We start from the raw sequence: 11,794 nt of genomic DNA on the forward strand, positions 1-11,794 counted from the left end.
TTTACCAAAATTCTGGATTCTAAGCGTTCAATGGGTTTCGTGCAAACACCCTTCACTTGTCGTCATTCCACGCGAGGTGTATAATGCTCAGGCACTGGCTGCAAGTCAAGGTGCCAGGAAGTCTGCTTCAACCTCTCCAAAACACAGCTCTTGGGCTGGTTGTGACTGGATCTCTCGAACCTTTGTGATCTCTTTGACCGGGCATTCCACAGTTTTATGGAGCTGATTATTTTGTCTAATGTTTGCTTTAGTTTGACCTTTTTAGGTCCGATTCTTCCAGCTGTAGGAATATTTATAATGGTCAATTATGGGCGACAGGTCACTGGACCTTAGTGCACAGGTAAAATATGGTTCACTTATTGTTTTAATAACGAATTGAGAATGAATCTTTGCATTTTAACAAATAAAAGTTTCAATTTTTTCAGTGGTTTACAATGACATCGATTAGATACTCATTAAGAGAGATCAACTGACAATTATAAGCTATTTGCAGGATTATTGAATTGAACACGGATACAGACGTGCAGAGATTTTTTTGGAAAGCATTGCTTTTTCATTCAAATATCTCGGATGTTCAAGAGGTCAATATAGCTGTTCATTGGTTCTCTTGTCCAGGACTTGCTTAATCTCGATACATGTTACTTATAATTCATTTTGCTTTTATTGTGCCCATTTTTTTCAAATTTGTCTCAAAGTTAAGACGAAAACGAGGAGCAATTAATATGAGAGCTTGAGTGAATAGAAAGCACAGTAAATTTAAATTACAAAGTGTGAGAAACAAAGCTCACTCACTTCAATAATTTTAGTCGGAGACAAGATCTGAAATAATCAGTATCTTTATTGGACGCTTGCAAGCTTGGTTCCTGGAATAAGGCACACAGAGTTTAGCAAGTACATATCTTATATAGGATTCACTACTACTAACTCGATGCCCATTACTATTGTTTCTCACTTGCCTTATCCGGCCTTGTGCATAATAAAGTTCAGGTTTTACTTGGCCTTTTCACCACATCCTGGTTGTGGCCCATTGTTATGTATATCCTCTTTCACAGCGATCTATTTCCCCCACTTGTGACATTTCCTCCCTTTCCCCAACCATATTGAACCTTATGACCTTTTAATTGGGTTTTTTTTTTGTTTTTGCAGAAAAAGGAAACAAATGCTAATAACTACTGCTTGTACAAACATATCTGGCTTAACCTACATCCTCACAACACCTTAACTATTTGTCTGTATCATCTACCATTGTTTGCAGGCGCCTTTCATTCTTGTATGCACATTTTAGCGAAAACAAAAACAATCATATATTTCCTTCACATAGGTTTCATTCTTGTTGACTCAGCTCTTGGTTGAAACAATTACACACTGTTGTGAGTTCATTTACCTTGCATAACTAATTAAGATTGCAGAAGTAACACTACTTCACCTGTAACCCATAGGTGGTAGTGTAGTGAATAAAGAAGAACAAAGAATACAGAAAATGTGCAGCCCAGGAACAGGCCCTTTGGACGGCCAAGCCTGAGCCGGTCCAAATCAACTATCTAAACATGTTGCCCAATTTCTAAGCATCCGTATTCCTCTGCTCCTCACTTACTCATGCATCTGTCCAGGCGCACCTGAAATGAATCTACCATGCCTGCCTCTACTACCTCTGCTGGCAACGCATTCCAGCACCTACCACCCTCTGTGTAAAATAATTTCCATGTCTATCTCCCTTAAACGTTTCACCTCTCTCATTGAACGCGTGACCTCTCATTATTGAAACCCTCATCTTGGGAAAGAGCTAATCTCTGTCCACCCTGTTTGTACACTTCATGATATTGTCGACCTCAATCAGGTCCCCTCAATCTCTTTTTTCTAATGAAAGCAGAAGTAACCTACTCAACCTCTCTTCAGAGCTTGCATCTTCCATACCAGGCAACATCTGCGGAAACCTTCTCCGCATTCTCTCCTAAACGTCCTCATAATTTTGGTAATTTGGCGACCATAACTGTACAGAGTATTCTAAATGCGGCCGAACCCAAACGCTTGTACAATTTTAGCAGGACTTGCCTGCTCTTATACTTAATGCCCTATCCAGTGAAGGCAAGCATGCCACATGCCTTCTTGACCACTCTATCCACCTGTGCAGTCACCTTCAGGGTATAAAGGAACTGAACTCCCAGATGTCTTTTCGCTTCAAGTTTGCCCAAAGCCCTTCCGTTTACTGTATACTTGGATCTGGAATTAGACTTCCCAAAATCATCACCTCCCATTTGCTTGGATGGAACTCCATTTGCCACTTCTCCACTCAACTCTTCTGTCTATCTATATTCCGCTTCATTCGTTGACAGTCCCCTATTTTTTCTGGCTACTCCACCAATCTTTGTGTCATCTGCAAATGTAGTGGAGAGATACTGGGCTAGCAACCCTTGGAGATTGGAACATGGCAGTTGTTCATCCCATGCAGCAAGGAACCATGTTTAGATGCTTGTTCCCAGTGAAATACCACTGTTTCCTGATGTAGATCAATAATTCAAACTTTTTTTAAGGAGTCATGATTTAGAAGTTTACTGACGATACATAGTCGTGTAGTTGTCTATGATGAATAATGTCAGGGACCGCAGGAATGTATCCATCAGGTGGAAAGGAAAAATGGCAAATGGAATTGAATCCAGACCAATGAGTGGTAGTGAATTTGGGGAGTTGTAACAATAACAGTGAGGATTCTGAGTGGTGCACAGGAGCGAAGAGGTCTTGAAGTGGACACTTACAGATCCCTGAAGATTGTTGGACAGGGAGATCAGTTGTTCGAGAGGTTTTTGGATATTTTCTATTGTTGACCACAGTCTGTGGATGATATTCGATCTTTAGCAACCGCCAGTTTAGGAAACAACTAAAGGAATGAGCACAAGTCTGGTCCATGCAATAATCCACCTTTTTTAAAATTGAAAGATGGAAGATAGAGGGCTGATGTATAAATCTTTGCCCATCAAAATACTTCACCACTCAATGAACTTACCACTGTTTCCTCTCCAAGTCATGCTGGTATGTACTTCGGAGGGTAATTTGCAAATGGTGAAGTTTCAGTGCATCTTCAAACTTGTCCTTATAGTCGGTACAGTTTTTGTGCTTTGAAGGTTCTGTCAACAATGCCTGGATGACTTACTTCAGTGAATCTTCGATGTGGTGCACTCTGCTGCAATTGTGCCTTAGCAGTTAAGGAAATAAATATTCAGGTGTCGAACAATGTACAGTTAAGTGACTGTATTGTCGGGGAGGGTGCCCACTTTCTTCGTTGGTATTGAAACTGCACGCACCTAGGCAAATGGAGAGAGTTTTGTTAAACATCTAATTTGTGCGTTGTGGACGATGTAGGCTTCATGGAGACGAGAGTTGAGTTAATAATCAAACAAAGTCTATCCGACAGACATGTTTTTGTCGTCGACTTCTTTATATGGGCGGTCAAATTCCATTTCTCCTAAATATTAGCTCCAAGGACGATTACACGGAGGAATTCAGTTACATTGAATCCATTGAATGTCAATCGAATATGATTAGATTCTCATTTGTCAGAGTTATCTTCGCTGTATTTGGTCATTCTATGGGTCAATCCGATTCTAATCCCTTTCTGATTTCAAGTTCCAATTCCCATCTGCGCCTGAAATTTCAACCCGTTTCCTCGCCGAAATTTCTCCAACTGTCTTAATAATATGTAAGGGACAGCACAGACTGACTAACATGTTGTTAGCTCTGTATACAGTAGAACTTCGTGGAATGACTGGTTAGGTTGGGATTATTTTCCTTGAAACAAAGGAGGAGGAGGGGAACTTTATAATCACATAATAACAATTATAAACGTTCAATATTCGTGGGATCTTGACAGGGTAGATATGGGCAGGTGGCTTGCCCTGTGCTCTGAGGAGAGCACTAGAGGACATAATCTCAGAATTAGATATTGCCAATTAAATTCAGAAATGAGGAGTAATTTCTTTGTTCAGGGGTCAAAGAATCTATGATGTTTTCCAGTAACCTCTGTTGAGACTGTGTAGTTGGGTATTTTCAAACTGTAACAGATAGTTTATCAGAAAGATGATGAAACTTTATCGAGCTAAGTGAGCAGAAAGGAATTCAAGATTACCCAATCAACGAAATCAGGTGACTATCAACTGATGATGGAGCATCTCTCCGAAAACTAGTGTGCTTCCAATTAAACATGTTGGACTATAACCTGGTGTTGTTTGATTGTTAACTGTGTAAACCCCAGTTCAACACCTGCATTCCAGTCAGTGATCACGCTGGATGATAGATCGTTGTATGATTCACACACAGCAGAAATTTGTAAAAGAAAGAAATGTTTGTTTCATTGCAGTAATTTTATGCGCTTCCAATTCCGAGTGACTGTTTGAAATACTGATCAGACCTTTGTATGAAGTGTTAGGTTAAAATACTCATGATCAGCCCCACTGGATAAACTTGTGCTCCCGATCTCTTTTTTTTCTCTCTTTCTTTCGATGTAAATTCATAAAAAGTCAAGATTGAATGTAGGACAGAAAGAAAAATGCGTTCCTTCTCATTACACCAATTTCATCTACAATTGAATAGAATGACTGCTCTCACTCTTCATTTCAACTTTAATGTGGTGTCGATTATTTGTGAATCTCGCGTGCAGTGAAGGGCAAGAACAAGATTCTCGATCCAGTGTATACCAGAGTGTGAGGTGCAAAGGAAAACTGCTAGAGCGGTGCGTAAAGTGTGACTCGAAGCCGTGAAAGTGGAGCATAGCGGTATAATAACCCACCACCATAATCTCTCGATCTCCTCTGCACATTTTGTAGTGGGGTGACATGTGACCTCACCAGGTTATATGTGGTGAAAGTCATGGATGAGAAGGTTCCAGAGCGGAATCGAATCCACACCATTGTGTTTCTGCTTTCACTAGAATTATAATAAAAGCAAATTCCAATAAATAGGCATGCTGGTCTGAATGAATAGCTGTCATTAATACATTCTGAGTCACAACTGAGTCAGAATGAAACAGGACAAGAATTTTCCGTCATATTTACATCGACATTTGACTCATAATTTCTTCAGTCAACTTCTCTTTCACGTGAAGAAGCAACCATGGTGAGTGAAATAAAGGTGATGTTGTGGCTCAATGGCCTTTCTCATATGGCTGAACCTGAATTGGATTAAATCGCAAGAAATGCTGATTTGTTCGTTTCATTTTAATTTTGCTGAAACCTCACAAGGTTCATTGTAATAATCAGAAGTGAATTAGATATATCTAATTGGAACGATTAATGTGATATTCAAATTTGCTCTGACTTAATTTCAGCTTAAGGAAAATACTGCTTAGAAAAACAGAGGGTTAAAGTGCAAAAGAAAACCCACCAGTTTTGTTGCTCGTTGATTTGGCAGATTTCACTGAGTATTAAATGGACCAAACATTATGGTGTTTGTTCTCACATCCTTAACGCATGTGCTGAAAGCAGGAAGTCGATTTCCAAGCAACTGGTCACTTCCTATTCATTATGTAATATCTTCCCTTCACAATAAATAAAAATCCACTCAGTTCCATTTACGATGCTTTAGGTGGAACATTATGCCAAATCTTTCAAAATGCAGAGTTTTGGAACCGAATCTTATTCAGCTGCACACATTAAAGAAAATTCTTTACATCTACACAATGTTTCCCCGCAACTTCCGACCGACTACACCCCACCTCTGCACCTTTACCGAGCCACACGGTGTCTCTCTCCTTGTGAAATTTATTCCTTGTGTGTCACCAAATGTGCCTTTCCAAATATTTTGAAAAACAAATTCTCGGAGTGACAGGGATTCTGTTCTCATCATTTCTTTGTCCTTCCACGGTTTTATGCCTGACATCTAGATTTTTACTTACTTGAAAGAGGGAACTTTCCACCTATTTACTCTGTTCAAACATTTCATAACCTGAAAAAAATCCATTAAGTTTTCCTTGGTTCAGGGATAACTGTTCTCAATTTTCCAAGAAGACAAATGAATAAAATCTCATCCTCAGTACACCCCCATCAGCATCTTCTCTAATGGCTTTACACCCCAGTAAACACCGTCATTATCAATTCATAGAATCACAGAATCCTAAAGTGCAGAAAGAGCATTTCAGTAAATCGAGCCGGTGTCGACTCCCTGAAGAACATCTCACCCAGATCTAGCTCCCCTCCCTATTTCCTTATATTTCACCTGAAGAAGGGGAATCCATCCCCCTTATGATTTCAAATACACCTGTTGGAGTATAACCTGACGTCCTGTGACTTCTGACCTCATCCCCGCGTTACCCATGGCTAATTCACCTAATTTACTTAATTCACTCCCTGGACATGAGAGTGCAATTTAACTTTGCCAATCAACCTAACCCTCCCTCTGAACAGCAGTGCGAATTACTGAGACAATGTTCCATCATACTGGGCAAATGCTGTATCATTATTTAATGGTTTTATACCCTGGAAAAACTTATCAAAACAAATGAACACAAATTCAATGTATCGAAACGCTACTCTGTCTTTTACAATTTCATTCGTGCTGCGGGGAATTTTTCTGCACTCATATTTGAATGCGTTTATGTTGTTTCTTCCTCAGCTACCTGCTTCTCGTAAACACTTCAATCCGGAACAAGTCTGTCAAATGTTTTTCATTCCAACACAGTCACAAGGTGAAGTTTGCACAAATCACGTCTTTGGCCGTTCACTGACACTCTGCCTCCCTGAGAGTTGTAGCCCTTTCCCACTGATTCAGGCAACACTTCCTTCGTGTGATATGCCCCATCGAGAATGGAAGGACAGGTACCAATACCCGCCCTTGGGAATGGAGCGACAGTTTTAAAACGTTCACACTGTCCCCAGGGGAAAATTGAGCCCTGTGACAGGCGGGGACACTAACCATTATACAACCAAGGAAAAGAATGTCAAAGGAGGCCCTTCAACCAAATGTGGCCACACTTGGCAAAAACAACTGCCTGATGAACTGAATCCCATTTCAGAATGCTTATCCCACAGCCTTATATGTCATGGCTTCAAACGTTCACATCTGAATATTTATTCAGGTTATAAGGGTTTCTGCCGCTCTGAAAAATGCAGACAGTGTATTACAAATTCCAACCTTCCACTGGCTGATAAAGATTTTTCGCACATCTTCTCAAACCTTTCTATCTTTCTCCTTCAGTCTCTGGCCCCTGCTGATCGAACCCTCCATCAATGGTAAACTCGTTCAGTCAACCCTGTCCACACCCTAACTCAATCATGTCTTGTCGACATCTCCTTTACACTGCGACAAACACTCCACTCTGTCCTGTCTTTCTTCACAACTAAACCTCTTCAGCCCAAACAGTATCCCGGGAAATATCTCCTGCAATGTTCTCAGTGTGATCACATCCCTGCTATAATGTGACTTGCAAAACGGCACACAACACTCTTGCTAGAGACGACTGAGCATTTGTTTTAAAATTTCTGGATTAGTATGAGGGCGATTCTGGCTCAGCAGAATTTATTACCCATTTCGAATTGCCCAGAGGGCAGTTGAGACTCAACCATATTGCTATGAGTCTGAAGTCACATGCAGCCCATAACAAGTTAGGATAGCAGATTCCATCCTGAAATGACATCAGTGAAACAGATTTTTTTTCAACAATTGTCAATGGATCTATACTAGTCATTAGATTCTTCCTTGCAGATATTTTTTGGATCCAAATTTGACAATCATGGCATTGTGGGATTCAAGCTCAAGTACCCAGACTATTACCTCGGTCTCTGGATTATCAGTCCTATGAAATTATCACAAGACCAATGCAGAAAGCCATAAAAGCTGATCTTTAACAATAAAATGTCTTTTCACCAAAACTGCCCTGGGTATTTTCCATGAGCCTGACGCTCCAATTGTCTCTGGCCTTTGTCAGTAAAAGCTGCTACATGGGGATTGATTTCACAACCGCGGTATCCAAATTGATTGATTTGTTTGAAGGTCCCGATGGTGGAGTTGGGCACGTTCACCCAATAACAGGGACCGCAGCAGCAGCAAAGACAGAACAGTATGAATGTGAAAGAGAGTGATAGATTGTGCATTGCCTCAGAGAAATGGGAGGAGGGACGGAAAGGAGGTTTAATGATCGTGGGAAGGAGAGAAATCTCCGACGACGGGTGTGTTTGAATCCTGATATATGAAACTCAGAGATGTGAGAGAGCGGAATTTGAAGGTAAAACAGTTAATTTCTGAGCATGTGTCACAAAAAAGGACAACGGAGAGAACACTTAGTGCTGTGATTTGGTTTCAAATCGAGGTTGCTGTGGTCACAATGCAAAACACCGACAACCAGGATCACAGTAACCACAGAACAGGATGCTTGTAAGCAGCAATAAGTATACCAGCAGAGGAAATGTTCGGAAGAATAGCACATGTACAATATCAGTACTCAGCGAACAATGACAGACATGTGGGAACTGAGAATGAGCTGAATCTTTCAGTTCGATGTCCCTCTGAGGCTGTGGAGATCCCTTGAATGAGAATGTTGAAAGATGAGATTGATCGATCTCGACAAAACATCAAAGACTCGGGGGACAGTACAGGATATTGTTGAAATGTATGCTTCAATAGCATTTTAGCTGAACATCGGCACAGCCGCTCATATCCAACCAGAAATGGGGAAGGGAAAGAGTGCGCGGAGTTACTCTCTGTCTCCAGTGATGCAATCGGTGAGCGTGCTGTCCTTCGATGATGGTATAGAGGCGCAGGAAATTCCGAGGTTGAGTGTGCTCCTGCTCAATGGAATGGTTGTCCCCGTTTATACTATCATAGCGATTTACACTGCATCTTTCAAAGACAGCTGAGTGGCACAAGTGGAGCGTGTTGAGCCCTTAACTTGCTGATACCAAAGTAACTGCGTCGTTCGGGAACAGAAAGAACCCCACTGATAGATTACAATTCAAATGCATTTGGCATAACCCTGACTCCAAAAGTCTGTGAGTATCCAGAAGAACAGTGAGCGATCGTTGAAGGTACGTTTCTCCAGACGAAATTTGTCAACGTGACAAGCTGCAGCTGAGCTGGTGGCGTTGCGATTGAAATTGCATGCTTCCGGACATTGTGCTTAATTTTAGATATCAGAGCAAATCGGAAAAGTCAATGCTTTTTTTTGTTGAAAAGCTTTGCAACGAAAGGAAATACTTCAGTCTATCGTGCGATCGATTAGAAGCAGAAAATGCACAGCTGCCGTGGTTGTGAGCACCGGCAATATAGGCATCTGCTTTCGCTGGGACCCGTTGGTCGGTTAGCTCAGCTGGTTAGAGCGTGGTGCTAATAACACCAAGGTCGTGGGTTCGATCCCCACACTGACCATGTGCAGCGCTTGTGTGTCTGTTGTGCTTCCAAACAATGTGCGCAGTAAAACATTTGACCACGTTGGATGCACGACATGATTGCTGTACCCGTGATGGCTGGTGGATGTTGTCTGCAACAAAACAATCAGTCTCAGTTGCTTTCACCAACAAATGCAAAGCATGAAATATGCCCAGATGAGGCAGACTTGGCACAGTCTCGGAGGAGAACCAGAGTTCAGGCTTCAATTCAATCAAAGATTCGTTCATGTTGTTTTCCTGGATCTCTGTTAATACTCGTCACACGACTTCCAGAGGGAATTCGTTTCGCTTGCTCACCTCTCATGCATCGACACTGGAGTCATCATATCACCGGCAATATCATAGAGCCATTAATAAAAGCAAATTACTGCGGATGCTGGAATCTGAAACCAAAAGAAAAAATGCTGGAAAATCTCAGCAGGTCTGGCAACATCTGCAAGGAGAGAAAAGAGCTGACGCTTCGAGTCTAACTGATTAAAGTTAAAGATAAAAGCAAAGGGGGAGTATTATGGAGCTATTTATACCACGCTGAGAGAAGGTGAGTCAAGGATCCAGATGCAAACGTGATAATGACAGTGCATGGAGAGATTAAAGGGAGATTAAGAGACCTGAAAGACCCAGGCTGAAGCCAGCGCTATGTGACAAAATATGTGAAGGATGGGTGAAGCAGTGACAAAATGGAAAACAGGGGAGAAGGGTTGCAAAGCGGGAAGAGGAGAGGAAAAAGGTATTGAGAGAGTGGGGAGCGAGAGAAAGAGAGACAATCAAGAAATAAGAGGTACAGAACAGTGAAAAAAAAACACAACTAAAAAAGTTAAATAAAATAATTGAAATAAAATTACCTGAAGTTGTTTGAATTCAACAACTTCAGACAATTTTACTTCTTGTTTTTATTTATCCTTTTTATCATTTCACCTGCACTATCATAGAGCCATTAGATATAGACAGCACTAAAAACACAGTCTTCGGTCGCACTCGCCAATTCCGAACAGATATCCTCAACTGATTCAGTCGCGATTGCATGCACTTGACCCATTTCTCTCTAAACCTTTCCTATTCAAGTACACGTCCAGATTCCTTAACAGTATTGGAATTATACCATCCATCACCAGCTTGTCTGCTAACTTATTCCAGAAACGCACCTCCCTCTGCGTGCAGCCGTTGCCCCTCACTGCCTTTCGAATTCTCACCCTCCCACACCAGATTTATACCCTCTAGTTCTGAACTGCCCCACCTGAGCGAAAGGAACTTGTCTATTTACCCGATTCATTCCCCTCATGATTGAAAAACCTCCATAAGATCAGCTCCCAGCCTCTGACGCGCCAGGCGAAATAGTGAGTGAGTGTTCAGCCTGTAAACGTTTGCACCTTTTCCATTTTCAAATGTAGGATTAGCATGCTGTCTGAATCAATCATTTTAGCAGCTGACCTGTCGCTGACAAACTCTGCAGGAAGGCCTGATACCTTGCTAAATATGCTGTCAAACGAAGATTGCATAAGCAACATGAGTCACTGAGCAAAACGTGCAATTGACTTCTGAGCTGTTGCTGACACCAAAGCAACTGTGTCGTTCAGGAGCAGAAAGAACCCCACTGATAGATTACAATTCAAATGCTTTTGGCATAAGGTTCGTAGCAGTTAATCAGCAGCACATAACCCTGACTCCAAAGGTCTGTGAGTATCCAGAAGAACAGTGAGCGATCGTTGAAGGTACGTTTCTCCAGACGAAATTTGTCAACGTGACAAGCTGCAGCTGAGCTGGTGGCGTTGCGATTGAAATTGCATGCGTTCGGACATTGTGCTTAATTTTAGATATCAGAGCAAATGGTTAACTCGAGTATGCGCGATCGGAAAAGTCAATGCTTTTTTTGTTGAAAAGCTTTGCAACGAAAGGAAATACTTCAGACTATCGTGCGATCGATTAGAAGCAGAAAATGCACAGCAGCCTTGGTTGTGAGCACCGGCAATATAGGCATTTGCTTTCGCAGGGCCCCATGCGTTGGTCGGTTAGCTCAGCTGGTTAGAGCGTGGTACTAATAACGCCAAGGTCGTGGGTTCGATCCCCACACTGACCACGTGCAGCGCTGGTGTGGTTGTTGTGTTTCCAAACAACGTGCTCCACGAAACCGCAAGCGCCTTCTATTCAATATAACATTTGACAGGGTTGGACGTACGACTTGATCGCCGTACCCGTGTTCTCGGCAGCAGCAAACCAGTCTCAATTGTTTTCACCAACAAATGCAAAACATGAAATATGTGCAGTCTTAGGCAGACCTGGCAGAGTCTCGGAGGAGAACCAGAGTTCAGCCTTCTCTTCAAGACAAAGATTCGTTCATGTTATATTCCTGGATCTCTGTTAATACTTGTCACACGACCTCCAGAGGGAATTCGTTCGCTTGCTCACCTCTCATGCATCGACACTGGCGT

The 11,794-nt window shown here is 41.8% G+C and overlaps 2 non-coding genes across 2 annotated transcripts; both read left to right on the forward strand.

The window, feature by feature from the left end:
• The first annotated feature begins 9,274 nt into the window (after positions 1 to 9,274).
• On the forward strand, positions 9,275 to 9,348 carry trnai-aau (transfer RNA isoleucine (anticodon AAU)). Its single transcript has one exon. It is a non-coding gene; the product is annotated as a tRNA-Ile (tRNA).
• Positions 9,349 to 11,368: 2,020 nt separating this feature from the next.
• On the forward strand, positions 11,369 to 11,442 carry trnai-aau (transfer RNA isoleucine (anticodon AAU)). Its single transcript has one exon. It is a non-coding gene; the product is annotated as a tRNA-Ile (tRNA).
• The last annotated feature ends 352 nt before the right edge of the window (positions 11,443 to 11,794 follow it).

Source organism: Chiloscyllium punctatum, chromosome 27 (assembly GCF_047496795.1).
Source record: "Chiloscyllium punctatum isolate Juve2018m chromosome 27, sChiPun1.3, whole genome shotgun sequence".
Taxonomy (NCBI): domain Eukaryota; kingdom Metazoa; phylum Chordata; class Chondrichthyes; order Orectolobiformes; family Hemiscylliidae; genus Chiloscyllium; species Chiloscyllium punctatum.